The 12,540-nt window shown below is 32.6% G+C and overlaps 1 protein-coding gene across 3 annotated transcripts in view; it reads left to right on the plus strand.

The window, feature by feature from the left end:
* The first annotated feature begins 7,840 nt into the window (after positions 1 to 7,840).
* Positions 7,841 to 12,540, plus strand: part of LOC142982745 (uncharacterized) — a 35,538-nt gene continuing 30,838 nt past the window's right edge. For all 3 annotated transcript variants that reach the window (XM_076129422.1, XM_076129423.1, XM_076129424.1), the window contains exons 1-2: positions 7,841 to 7,958; positions 8,038 to 8,082. The gene's annotated coding sequence lies outside the window, so the exon portion shown is untranslated. The remainder of the gene's footprint in view (positions 7,959 to 8,037; positions 8,083 to 12,540) is intronic.

A 12,540-nucleotide genomic window follows, 5' to 3' on the forward strand; every position in this document is an offset into this window, starting at 1 on the left:
AAATAGTTGTAATAGTAGAATGATTAAAAAACAAACGCGCATAACGAATATAACGGAGTAAATCTAAATCAAATGTCTTTTAGTTTGGATATTGTTTTTAAGTAAACACATTTTGGTTACTCGTAAAACCCCTTTCAATTTAAAATACTGTTTGTTTTCTTAATTCTAAGAAAAATGGAAACAATGTTATTTCTTTTCGCTTAAATATTATACTAGTGTTTACCTTATGGTATTGATACTTGTGCTGTTTCGAAAATATCTTAAACACTTCTACTTCGGTACTTGAAAACCAACAAAAAAATTTAAATGTGCGGAGTACAATTATCGCTAAAAACTGCGTCCGTTAAATCTAGTTAATTTGCATATAAACAGTTTAGCATACATACGCTTAAGATGAATATCTAATACAATGATACTAATTATTCGCTTGATTGTAGATAACAATTATAAATATGTAAATTTTATTTAAATATTAAGAAATAGAGTATTAAAGTTAAGAAAATTCGTTAAACGATTAGGGTTCAGTAAATAAAATTACTATATCAACACAAGTCTGCTGCAATATTTCATCATGACATTTTCCTTTAACGTTAGAACAAGTGACATCAAATTTTAATAGATACACAAATCTTACTAATATTACATATGCAGAAGTTTGTGAGTATATAATAGTATGTACGAATGTTTGTTACTCTTTCATGCAAATACTACTGAACCGATTACGATGATATTTGGTATGGAGCTAAAAAGACACAGACTAACACATAGGCTACTTTTTATCCCGGAGTTCACCGGGAATTATATGGGAAGGGTTTCCACGCGGACGAAGCCGCGGGCGAGCTCTAGCGACTTTATAATTTCACAGGCGTGTTGCCTTAAGTTTGAAACCTCAATCACATACATGTGAAGCGAATCTTTTTCCCACTGTTTTTTGGGGTGAATTAAACCCAAAAAACGAGATTAGCTGCGGTCCTTATAAATTCTTTTTGCTTTATAACCGCTATGAGTACACATCAATCCTTTTTGAAAAACATCTGTGTAAATTTTTTACATTTTTACTTCAAACTAAAATGTAGGCTTTTGATAACATAATTGCGGAAAAAACTATTCTAAAGAGCAATTGTAATCCAAAATTAGATTTCTATTCAAGCAGGCTGTTTTTGCAACTTTATAATCAGCGGTTACATCTTTTAAGATGATTTAATTAAAGCTAAATTAGCTGAAATGTGTGTATTTGATACTGTAATCCTTTTCAAAGAATGATGAGAACATTTACTATTGCATACATTGTATAATTATATTATTACTAGTTGACCGGCGTGGCTTTGCTCGTAGTCAAAATTCGACCCCCTATTTTGGCAGCTTAGGGGATCATTTAAATAAAATTGTTCGTTGTTGGTTCTTTACTAATCTTTACCTAAAATTGTATGAAAATCGGTTTAGCGGTTTAGAGGGAATGCTCAACAGATAGACTTTCGCATATAATATTAGTATGAATACTAGATTTTACGTTCTGTAATTTTGAACTGTGTCAATATAGTTTTTTGTTTAAAACATCTGCCTAGCTAGCAATTATTATTAAGGCTTAATGTTTGATTTCCGGGTTAAGTAAAATGTATTTATCGTATGTGTGCCGTTACTGCAGAAGCCTTGAATTTCATGACGTGTTTTTCTCACGAGATTTTTTTTAAGATTTACGTTTTTTTTTACTTCAGTGACTTTTAGCCGATTCTAGGTCTAGGGAGGGCTACAGGAACGTTTTCTTAAAGGCCTTCGGGCGGCTTGAATAACTTTGACGCTAAGTGAACCCCAAACCGTACAATTAAATATGTTAAAAACATGATAGAAAGAGTACTTAATTGTACGGAACCTATAACACAACCTACCTCAACACAAACATATTACGTCACTAGTGAAAATATTTATACAAGTAGTTATTATAATTTTAATATCATAATAGCTGAGTTTTAACACTTTCAATTTGAATATTTGATTCGTTAATTATTGCGTAAGTGCCCTTTACAATTAAATCATTAAGATGATTATTTTAATTGTTTAGATTTCGATGTTATGGTTCGTCTTTTTAGTAGATGTAGGTATAGTTAAGCAATGTAACCACGGCGAAGTTTTAGTTGGAAGATTTGAAACAGTCTAGATTTAATATAATGAAAGATACATAAATTTAATAGAATGAAAGCAGGTCCCGAATTGGGTTTAAGGGACTACTGGACTAGTTTTATTTATGTGTATTAAAAAATAAATGGGTCATAATTTTCCTCGTTTTTGTTAAAAAAAATTATACACACCTAATTTTATATTTATTTATTTTATTAGGTCTGAAAAGATACTGGCATCAGCCGAGGCTTGTTGTGTGGTTTGCTACTGTAAAAAATAATTACATTAAGTACTTCCAAAAGTAACGAAAAATATTTACCCGTATAGGTTATACGGGTAAATATTTTTCGTTACTTTTACTCGTACATTATTATTTTAAGACTTGCATATTTTAGACATAATTATTATCTTAATAACAATAATGACAGAAACTATTTTGTCAGCACAGAAATTTCTATTATTCTTTTTAATTGGGTAATAAAGTAATAAAATAATGTAATAATTACCGGTGCGTTAAGGATTATGGCAGTGAAAGCATACTCCTTGTATAAATAGTAATATTTTTTTGAATAAAATGTTTTGGAATAGTAAAAAATACTTTGTTCCGTCATCCTTAACAAAAAGTACGTATTAAATAAAAATATTTTTATATTATACCTAACGAACCCGTGAGATTGCCTCTGTTGTACGATCGGTATTCTATGCAACTACCGAGCGAGAGGTGGGTTCGAATCCTGGGTCAAAAAATCTATTCTGCGTTTTTGTTTCGATTTTTTTAGAGATTGCCTGGAGTTAGAAAGTTGTAGACCTCCTTGCCTCGAATAGCACGTAAATCCGTCGGACTTACGCCTAACCTCTTTCTTGTCGTATCGGTTAACCGGACTATGAGAGAGTTATGATTAACGAATAGAGAGTTAACTTTATTGTGCACACATTTGGACACTATAGACAAAGTCCTGCACAGTTGAAAATTTGGCTCTGTTGAAATCGTCCACCTGTCTTCTTAAACTACTCGAAGGATATCGTAAATACTAAAGTTAAACTCGATAATGATTATACAAATATCTTTGTTAGCACAATGCTTAGCTAAAGTATATTCTTACGAAATATCTCTGCTAATTTCACGGCTCAATGTCGTCTTGTTTAGATATTAATGTTTGATTTTCACAATGTGGATGCACATATTAATGCAGTTTGTGTACCTTTGCTCATGAAGTAGGGGGATTGCATACGTCAATTTGTAAAATACGCTTTCTATTTTAATAAAATTGTGTTCTAGACAACACGCAGGGACGGTAGCCAGTTTCACGTACTTTCAACACTGACATGTTTTTATGCTCTTCGATTCATTCACAAGTGTAATACTCTAAGATTTCAATTTTTATACAACGCACCGGGATACCACTAAAATATATTATACATTAAAAATAACGCCTTTCCCATATGAGTAGGCCAGAGACCGAAGAATGCTTCTAAAATGTTGACAGAAATGTTTTATTGGTGAAGTATCTTTGTCTCCCGTCTGGAATCAGACCTTCTTCTTCTTATCGTTTTAGTTGTCAACCATAATTAAAATATAGAATACTTCTTCGCCGAGAAATTTGCACGCAAACATAGTCGCGCGCAGAAACTAGTCATACATAAAGATAAATCACACTTCCGACATCAAAAAAATCATTCAGCACACATTTTTATCTGTAAAATTTGCATAGCACCGGAAAGATCGCAACTACATAACATGTTAGTTTTAAAACGAAAGTGACTGAAGCGTTAAATACTAAAACAAGTAGCTACAAGTTATCTAAGTTATGTTGTCAATAAATTAGGTAATATGTCCTGTTTAGTAACGTGATTTGACGTTTTTTATATTTCATCTGTTTTCAGGCTGACATACTCCAAGGCGCAGTGGTTAACTGCCACTACTAATGCATTAGGAGGTCGCGGATTCATTTATGTATTATTAGTACTACCTAAATGTTTGCGACAGCATTTTTAGTGTGTTAGTAGTATTTCTTAAAGATTTAAAATAAAAGTAAATTTTACTAAAAGCGTAGATTCTCTGTCCTCAGCAATTATCAGAAATTTTATCTTAAACTTACAGCTTAATACTACATCGTACGGGAATGGAACTTAAGAACTCAAGGCCCAGCTCGACAATCGCCATAGCCACTATTTCACAATCTCCTTCACTATTAAGCATAAACCTAGCCAAAGTGCGAAAATTTTTACGAAGGTAATTAAAATCACTCAAACTGTACTGAACTTTGATCACAGTAAAGTGTATGTGCAATGTGGATGTACTGTATGCTCTGCTGGGTGTTTAATGGCGAGATGAAGACGTACATGACATAATTTATTAGGCCGTTTAGTCAGGGCTGCCTCGTGGTCTAATTTAATGTCTGAAATCTTGTAATTAAATGGAAAAGATTTGAACACTATTTTTACTAATGCTTGATTAACTTATTGATTATTTAATTACCAAGTTTCACCTAGTACATTGAGAATTATAGGTATAGTATTAATGAGCTAAGTCAAAAATATCCCTATAGTTATTATAAGGATATTTTTGACTGTCACTACATTTTAAAGTAAAGTATCTTCACCGATCTATTTACGATGTACTAAAAATCTACTTAATGAGTTTTCATGTAGTTTTCACCAATAGGTAGTTCCTATTCCCATGGAAGGTTTTAAAAAGTATGACATATTGACCGATGCCCAGGCGGATCTCTGGCAAAACCGTAATGTATTATAAGGTTATTTTTAAATTTCCCATTTTAATTAAAGCTTTAAATACGTAAAGGTTTAATATTGTAGAACAGGCACCGAAAACCGCGATATTGAAAAGTGACATCCCTATTTTAAGATGAACTCAAACACTTACCAGCGAAAAAACCTCCACTACATAACATAATCATCACATTACATAATATCCATACTTATTTGTATATATTTATATATTCTACATACTATGTAATATTATGTATACTGTTTATATTCGCTTAGAAAATAACCACGTCTCACCGGTACATTTACAAAAGTGTGTTAAGTAGTTATATATGTATGTACCTTCCCCTTATTTCTAAAGGCTGCCTCTGTGGTACAGTAGGTAGCGCATAGAGTGCTGACTCTGAGGTCCAAGGTTCAATTCCCAGATGCTGTGCATAGGAGTATTAAAAAATTTCATTGCTGTTCTGCTGCTGAGAAAGGGTTTTCTCCGGTAATGACAGAGGGGTTAGTTCGTTACATTTCTTCAAGAACTGTGTCAAAGAACTTTCAGGTATGCAAGGTTGTATTACGATCGCCACTATAATATAATCAAAACTTTGCCTCATATAACAGCTATATTTGGACAGTCACGAAGTTGATTCTATCGCTTGTTTCATCCAAATGTCAATAATTTGATTGTTTGACATTTGAACTGTCTATGATTATGTTTTTATAAAAACATATTGATAACAATCCTGTGAGTAATTTCTTTAAGATCAAAATATAAAAAATCACAACTAACCTCAAATTATCACCATATAGGTACATATACAATAATATACATGGATTACAAACGGTCCCAAAAAATGTTATGGATATCGAACTCACAACACCCTCCACTACCAATCCGACCACAGCTCTACTTCTAACCATGCTCTCTACATTACATAAGCTTCCAACAAGACCTATAACCTCATTAAAACGGGCGATAAGCCTTCAGGCGACTTAACACAAGGTTACTTCATACATTCATACAAAAGAAAGATTTCATACAATCTCGCTTCATTAATTTTGTATGACTGTTTGTAAAAGCTTAAGAGTGTTTTATTAATCACCTAGGCTTCGAAGGTTAAAGCCTAGACGATCTGTGTCAATATTAGCACTGTTTATTGTCTAGCCTAAGTTGAAAGCTGACCTAAAAAAACTTTTTTGGTTAAATACCCCAGCCTACGTACCGTAGAGGCATAGTATGCAATACTATGGATATCTTAGTGTTAGGTTCGATGCTCAGAACGTGAAATGTATAATTTGATGTACTTTGCCCTAGTGCGCTAGATCGACCAGTAGTGCTTACGATAATCAATTTGGTAGCAAAGATGTCATTGAAAATTATTTAAGTTCATATAGCTTAATTATCTATATTTTTGAGGAAATTAAAATAGGCTTGTACTTATAAATTACGTTCTCAAAATTAAACTCCATTAGCACACTACCTGCCTAAACAGTACCTACCTCAAACACCCAAAACAAAAACGTTTCATGTACATATATTATAATTATTTCCATAGCAACAGAAAGCAGCCATAAATTACAAACCTTAAACCATTTCTAAGAACGCAGACGAAAGCCCTCGAAATTCATCAACGCAGAACATAATACATCATCATATAAATTAATGATGAATTAGATGAAAGATCCGCCTTTGATGTCCATACTATAATACTGTAAATTTGAAGGTATGTCTGTGTGTTACCTTTGACGAAAAAACCGCTGAACTGATTTTGTTAAAATTTTTCATAAAGATAGTTGAGAGATTGCAATATAATTTAAAGATTGTATTCCAATATAGGCTACATACATAGCATACATAATATCACGCTTTTTACTCATAAGGGTAGGCAGATACCAAAGAACGCCACCTATTTTAATCTTTACAAACCTCCCTTGCTTCATTTACAACCATAGATCTAGTAATAGAAATCATTTCCAAAAATCAATACCAAAGTTGCTGAAAAGTGATAGCCGAGTGGTTTAAGTTGCTGTTGCTGAAATACGGGATCAAACGCAAGTGGAGCCACGATTTTGAACTAGTGCGATATAAATTAATTAATCTCATAAAATTATTTACGAAGTACTTCGTACGAAGTTGGGGTGTTAAAAAACATTGAAGATTGCGTTGATGTCTTTTGTATGGAGAGGCTTACGAGATGGCGAGAGGTCATTTATAGCGTCTCAGTCATAATTAATAAGAGTACTTCAAATAGTGTTTTAGTGGATATGAAAGAACTTACATATTTTTATAGATTGGTTAGTAATAATAAAAATGGTTTAGAAACAGATTGTTATAGCCGAGAAAGTACAGCTTTGGTACGTAATTTGTAACATTATTTTTAACACAATTAAACTTTAGATAGGAACGAAGATTAAATCAGATTGGAAGATTCAGCAACACTGATGAAAAAAAGGTGAATGGTTTCTCAACTTTGTCTATTCCTTGATGACCTAACAAAATGTTATTTCTCCCAATTAACAAACTTTCTTTTTTCAAGACACTTAGTCACGGACCTTAAAGTCTAACTGACCTTAATAGTCGCCAATTGTCAATTAACTATAAAGTCCGAAACAAAGAGATCTTAATTATCACCTTAGACAATTCACATCGATAAACAACACTAAATAATTTGTAGGCAACTTGCCAAATGACACATGAATAGACCCAGCCTTCAATGTTCTTATTGTGTTATTTACGCAAGCGAAGCCCGGTGTCGACGTAATGTTTATTCTAATTGTCGAATATTCATTAATTTGGTAGTAATACCCCCCAGAAAACTCTTCATTCTCATTTATATACCAATTTACAATGACCTCTTAGTCCATAGTAAAAGTTTGATGAAAGAGATCAACGTGAAATGGTTCTAACGTCCAGTTTTTAGAGAGCCGTGATTGCGAAGTGAATGTTTGTGTGAAGGGGTCTTGTGTTTATGGTGGGTATCGTCATTGTAAGTATGGGAGAACGTTATAAGCGTGGTCTATGGTTCGCACGCGTGCATTCGCTTCCATTGCGTGGACGCATTCGCATTCTATTTTTTTAATAAGCTTTTTTTTGGCGGTTCTTTTCAAATCATATTTGGAACGTGAGTTTTTTTCGCTCGGAAAGTGTCTGTGTTGTGATTTTTAAACTTTTTAAATTGATAGTTTTTTTTTCTTTTGTAGTTTCGGTTTTTTGCTTCGGTGTTTTTTTAAGAAGAATTTATCAAGGTGAGTCCTTTTTAAATTATTTTATAATTATTTTGTGTGGATAAGAGATTTTCGTTTGGTGGTGTACTTTAAAAATACAAAATGTTTTTATAAAAGTAAAAACGACAATGCTTACTCTAGCATTAAAATTCCGCATAAATATATACTTAAATGCTAATTATAATATTATGAAGTAACATAAAAAGAAATCTGCTCTATTTAGTCCGCAATTTCTCACGTTTACGTTTAATTAAATCATGTTTTGCGTAGGCATATTACAAATTTTCTATGAAAAAGAATTTTCCATTTTTTTTATAATTTTGCCACTTTTAATTAATATGCAAATTAAGTGGTTTTATAAGACATTAAAGGCCAGTTTCACCACTTTTAAAAATCTATCAGATAACATATCAGACGGAGTCTCGACAGTAGTTTTCATACATTGGCTATCACTAAAATATATACTGTGAAACTAGCCCTTAGGATGGCTTAATCACATAGTTATAATATTTTAAGATATGAAATAGTAAACCTAAAAATATCATTAGACAACTCACACACTGTCATGTGATTCCAACCTAAGCAGAGCTGGCACTATGGCAACCAAATAACTGGTAAACATACTTATGTCAACTTCTAAAATCTTCTCAAAAATTGGTCTCGGGTGGGATTATATGAGTATTCCCTACATGTTATATTAAACGTTACACAAATGCCCGAAGACATAATACATAAATATTAATAAAAATGTTATATCAGAATCTTTTACAAAGTCTATATAGAGACTATAAACTAGCGCTTAAATGTAAGATAATAGTAGATTATGTAAAAATTCTTAGAAAACAATTAATAGAATCTGATAGTGATTGCATTAACCTGTTAATTGCCATGAGAGCCATAGATTACATCTAATGAAGCATAGATTAAATTCTATAGAGCATTTCGTTACGTGCTCTATAGTTGCCGCCATTTTGCAATAATTATTATTCCTCTTGTGTCGCGGGGACTTTTACAAACATACAGACAACGGAAACTTAAAAACATCTAGATCCAAAACAATTATTTGTGGAACGCACAAATAATTGTTCTGTGTGGAAATCAAACCCATGACCTCCCGACAGAATGGTAGCGATGCGGCAACCTTAACCACTGCACTACGGAGGTAGTCCTTATTGTTCCAAATTGTTTTAATATTAAAACTAATGTCATTGGGGACTTTTTCATACTAACAATATTAATGGTGAGGATCCGGTATATTTTATACACCTCTACTTATACCTTCAGGTCGAACAGGCGTGATATTATATACTAGCTGACCCGCGCAACTTCGCTTGCGTCACATAAGAGAGAATGGATCAAAATTTTGCCCGTTTTTGTAACATTTCTTATTGCTACTCTGCTCCTATTGGTCGTAGCGTGATGATATATAGCCTTCCTCGATAAATGGGCTATCTAACACTGAAAGAATTTTTCAAATCCGACCAGTAGTTCCTGAGATTAGCGCGTTCAAACAAACAAACTCTTCAGCTTTATAATATTAGTATATATGTATTACTGACACACTACAAATGGTGTCAAATTCGCAATATTATCGCAAAAGACATCAATCGCATCAATTCACAACAAAAGATGACCTATCCTTACTCTATAGCTATTGTTAACAACTTACGAAATAATGTCCAGCTTATTGCATGTCTATCAATCTTTATTATGTATTCATCATTATGTACACTTCAGTCTAATGATTATGGTCTATTCAGAAATATTTGTACACATATGAAATTATGTTGGTCTGTCTGAAAATAGTGCAATTACTACTGCTTTATCTCCCGAACAAACACCTTAACTAAAAATACTTATTATGAGTGTGCCAGATGCTCGCGAACTTTTATTCATATTTACTATATGAAGATATTGCTCAGCTAGTCACCTATACTAAGGCAATATTAGTAGTCTCAAATATTAGATCACGTATGAATATAATAAGGACTGATTAAAATCTCAGGAAAAACCACTCCCGCTCTAAGAGTTGCGCTTGTGTCGCGGGGACTTTTACAAACATACAAACCACGGACACAAAGTACAACCAGACCCGAAATAATTATTTGTGCATCGCAGAAATAATTGTTCCATGTAGGAATTAAACCCGACCCCCCGACGCATGTAAATGTAACCTTTATTCAGGTTATGTTTGACGTTACAACTCAACCCAAAAAAAACATACATATTGTAAACTACAAACAAAGTCGCGTGTCTAACTTGTCTTATAATAAAGCCTTAAACTTAACAACACCGTCTATCCAAACTTGACATGTTGCGCAATCATGACATTAAAAATAGCACCTTATTTTCTAAACCATAAAGTTGCCTTTTCATCAAAGTGGAAAGGTGAATGGGAACTTCTGTCATGTCAATTTTTTGTTAAGGGTCAGCTTCTAGTTTGACCCGAATCATTACTGTTATTACTTAGAGATTGTCTTTTGACCCCCAGTACTGAGTCGTTAGAATGAAACTGTTTTTTGCTAGTAGTATTTATTTTATACGTTTGATAAGCAAAAGTGTTACGATAAGAATTTCTGATTGGTTTAATGCCTCAAAATTATTTAGTTGAAAAATATAGGATGTCATTTAAATTAACTAAATTATAATTAGTTTTAGACTATTAGTGGAAAACTTAAAGCTTCTATTAAATTTTAGAAGTATTAGAAATTATTTGCAACACTATGTTACTCGCCATTCTCATTTTATAAAGTGGTCAAATTATCCCAAGGTAATAATATGCCTACAAAAAAGTTAAATTAAATATTTATATATAGACGATGGGAATAGTTGGAAAAAATTAAGAAATGTGGAGACCCTTGTCCAACAGTGGGACAGTGTGGGTAAACAATTATAAAAATATTTTGATTATAACTAAGCATCAACCATAGAAGCCTGATAATACTTAAATAGAAATAGAATTTAGGCCACATACTACATAACTTTATTATGGAAAGAGTGTAAAGTTGACTGAACTATAGAGCCTTTCATATATTTAGAAATATAAAATTACGTAAACTCATATAATTTTTGTTATAAAAATATTCTGCCAAAGTTAATTAATGGCTTGATTGTACCATGAGTAATTGGCCTATGACCTATCGAATGTCGAAAACACCATCAATTATGAAGTAATAAGTGCGTAGGTTACTAAATAACATACATACAAAAATATTATGTAACGCAATATAAATGGTAAGCCTATATGTAATTGTATAATTTTGTACAATTATTGAGAAATTACGTCACAACTCATATTTTTGTTTAACAAGTTTTCCAATTTGATTAGTAAGATCCAAGTTTGATTACTGATAAATATTTAGCGTTAGAAGTAAATCTCTGACCTGAAAAAAAATTAAAAAACTTAAATGCTGAAAAAAGGCAAATAATTACGATATTTAAACCTGTAAAAAAGCTTTATACCAATATTTTTTGTAATATTCTTTGAAACTCATTAATATCCATAACCTGGTGGTTAAAATTGTCACTATACGACTAGTTATCGCATGCGAGGATCACAGGTTCGATTTTCTCGTTATCCACAAATAACAGTTTTAGTTCTATCTGAGCATAGCTTCCATTGTTTGTCCAAAAGTCTCGGCATCTATAAACAATTCTTATTGCAGGAGTGGTTAATATTTTAAACACAACTTATTCGTAACAGCAGTTTTCAACAAAATAGTATCACAAAATAGTTTCATTTCACTCAATCGATATTCTCCATTCCGGTTCCCACAGAGTCAATTAAAATAGTTTCCCCGCATGTTAGTGTTCATCTTTACAGTCTAGGTACACTAGACCTTGCCCTCTAGGACCTGTTCTAGGACTTTCTATGACCTAAGACCTAACTTTCATTTTCACTTCACGACCAAAGGCCAAACAAGTTTTGTGAATTCATAGACAATTTTTGTTTGTTTTTATGTTTTTAATAGGCGTGTCTGTGATTCTCTATGGATTTTTAGTTTATGGTTAATTGTGTAGAAAGTATTTTTTATTACGATTGTTGTTTAAAAGGTTTAACAGCTGTGTTTTTTTGGTTTGTTTTCTTTTTGTGGTTTGTTTGGCCAACGAGAAAATTTTAAATGGGTGGTAGGTGTTTAATGCAACCCCTAAAATAAGATAAGACAATGGAATACCGACGAATTCGACGTTGCAGGTTGTACTCGCTGTGGTCGCAGGCTGACTGCCTGCCTGCCTAGGAAACGTTAGGCGTTTAAGGTAAAATGCGTGTCCGCGTTAATTCCCTTATCCCGTATCGTACCGCGAGAGTTTAAAAGTTATGAAGATAAAATAAGTAGATGAGGTAATCGAGTAGTCTATTATTTCGTGACAAACCTTCTAAAACAATTTTTGCATCTCGATTCCCTTTCAGTAAATTACATGAAAGTTCATACTTTCCTAATCAATTTGAAAATCGACCGGTCGCTGAGTCACGACGTT

This window comes from Anticarsia gemmatalis, chromosome 22, assembly GCF_050436995.1.
Source record: "Anticarsia gemmatalis isolate Benzon Research Colony breed Stoneville strain chromosome 22, ilAntGemm2 primary, whole genome shotgun sequence".
NCBI lineage: Eukaryota > Metazoa > Arthropoda > Insecta > Lepidoptera > Erebidae > Anticarsia > Anticarsia gemmatalis.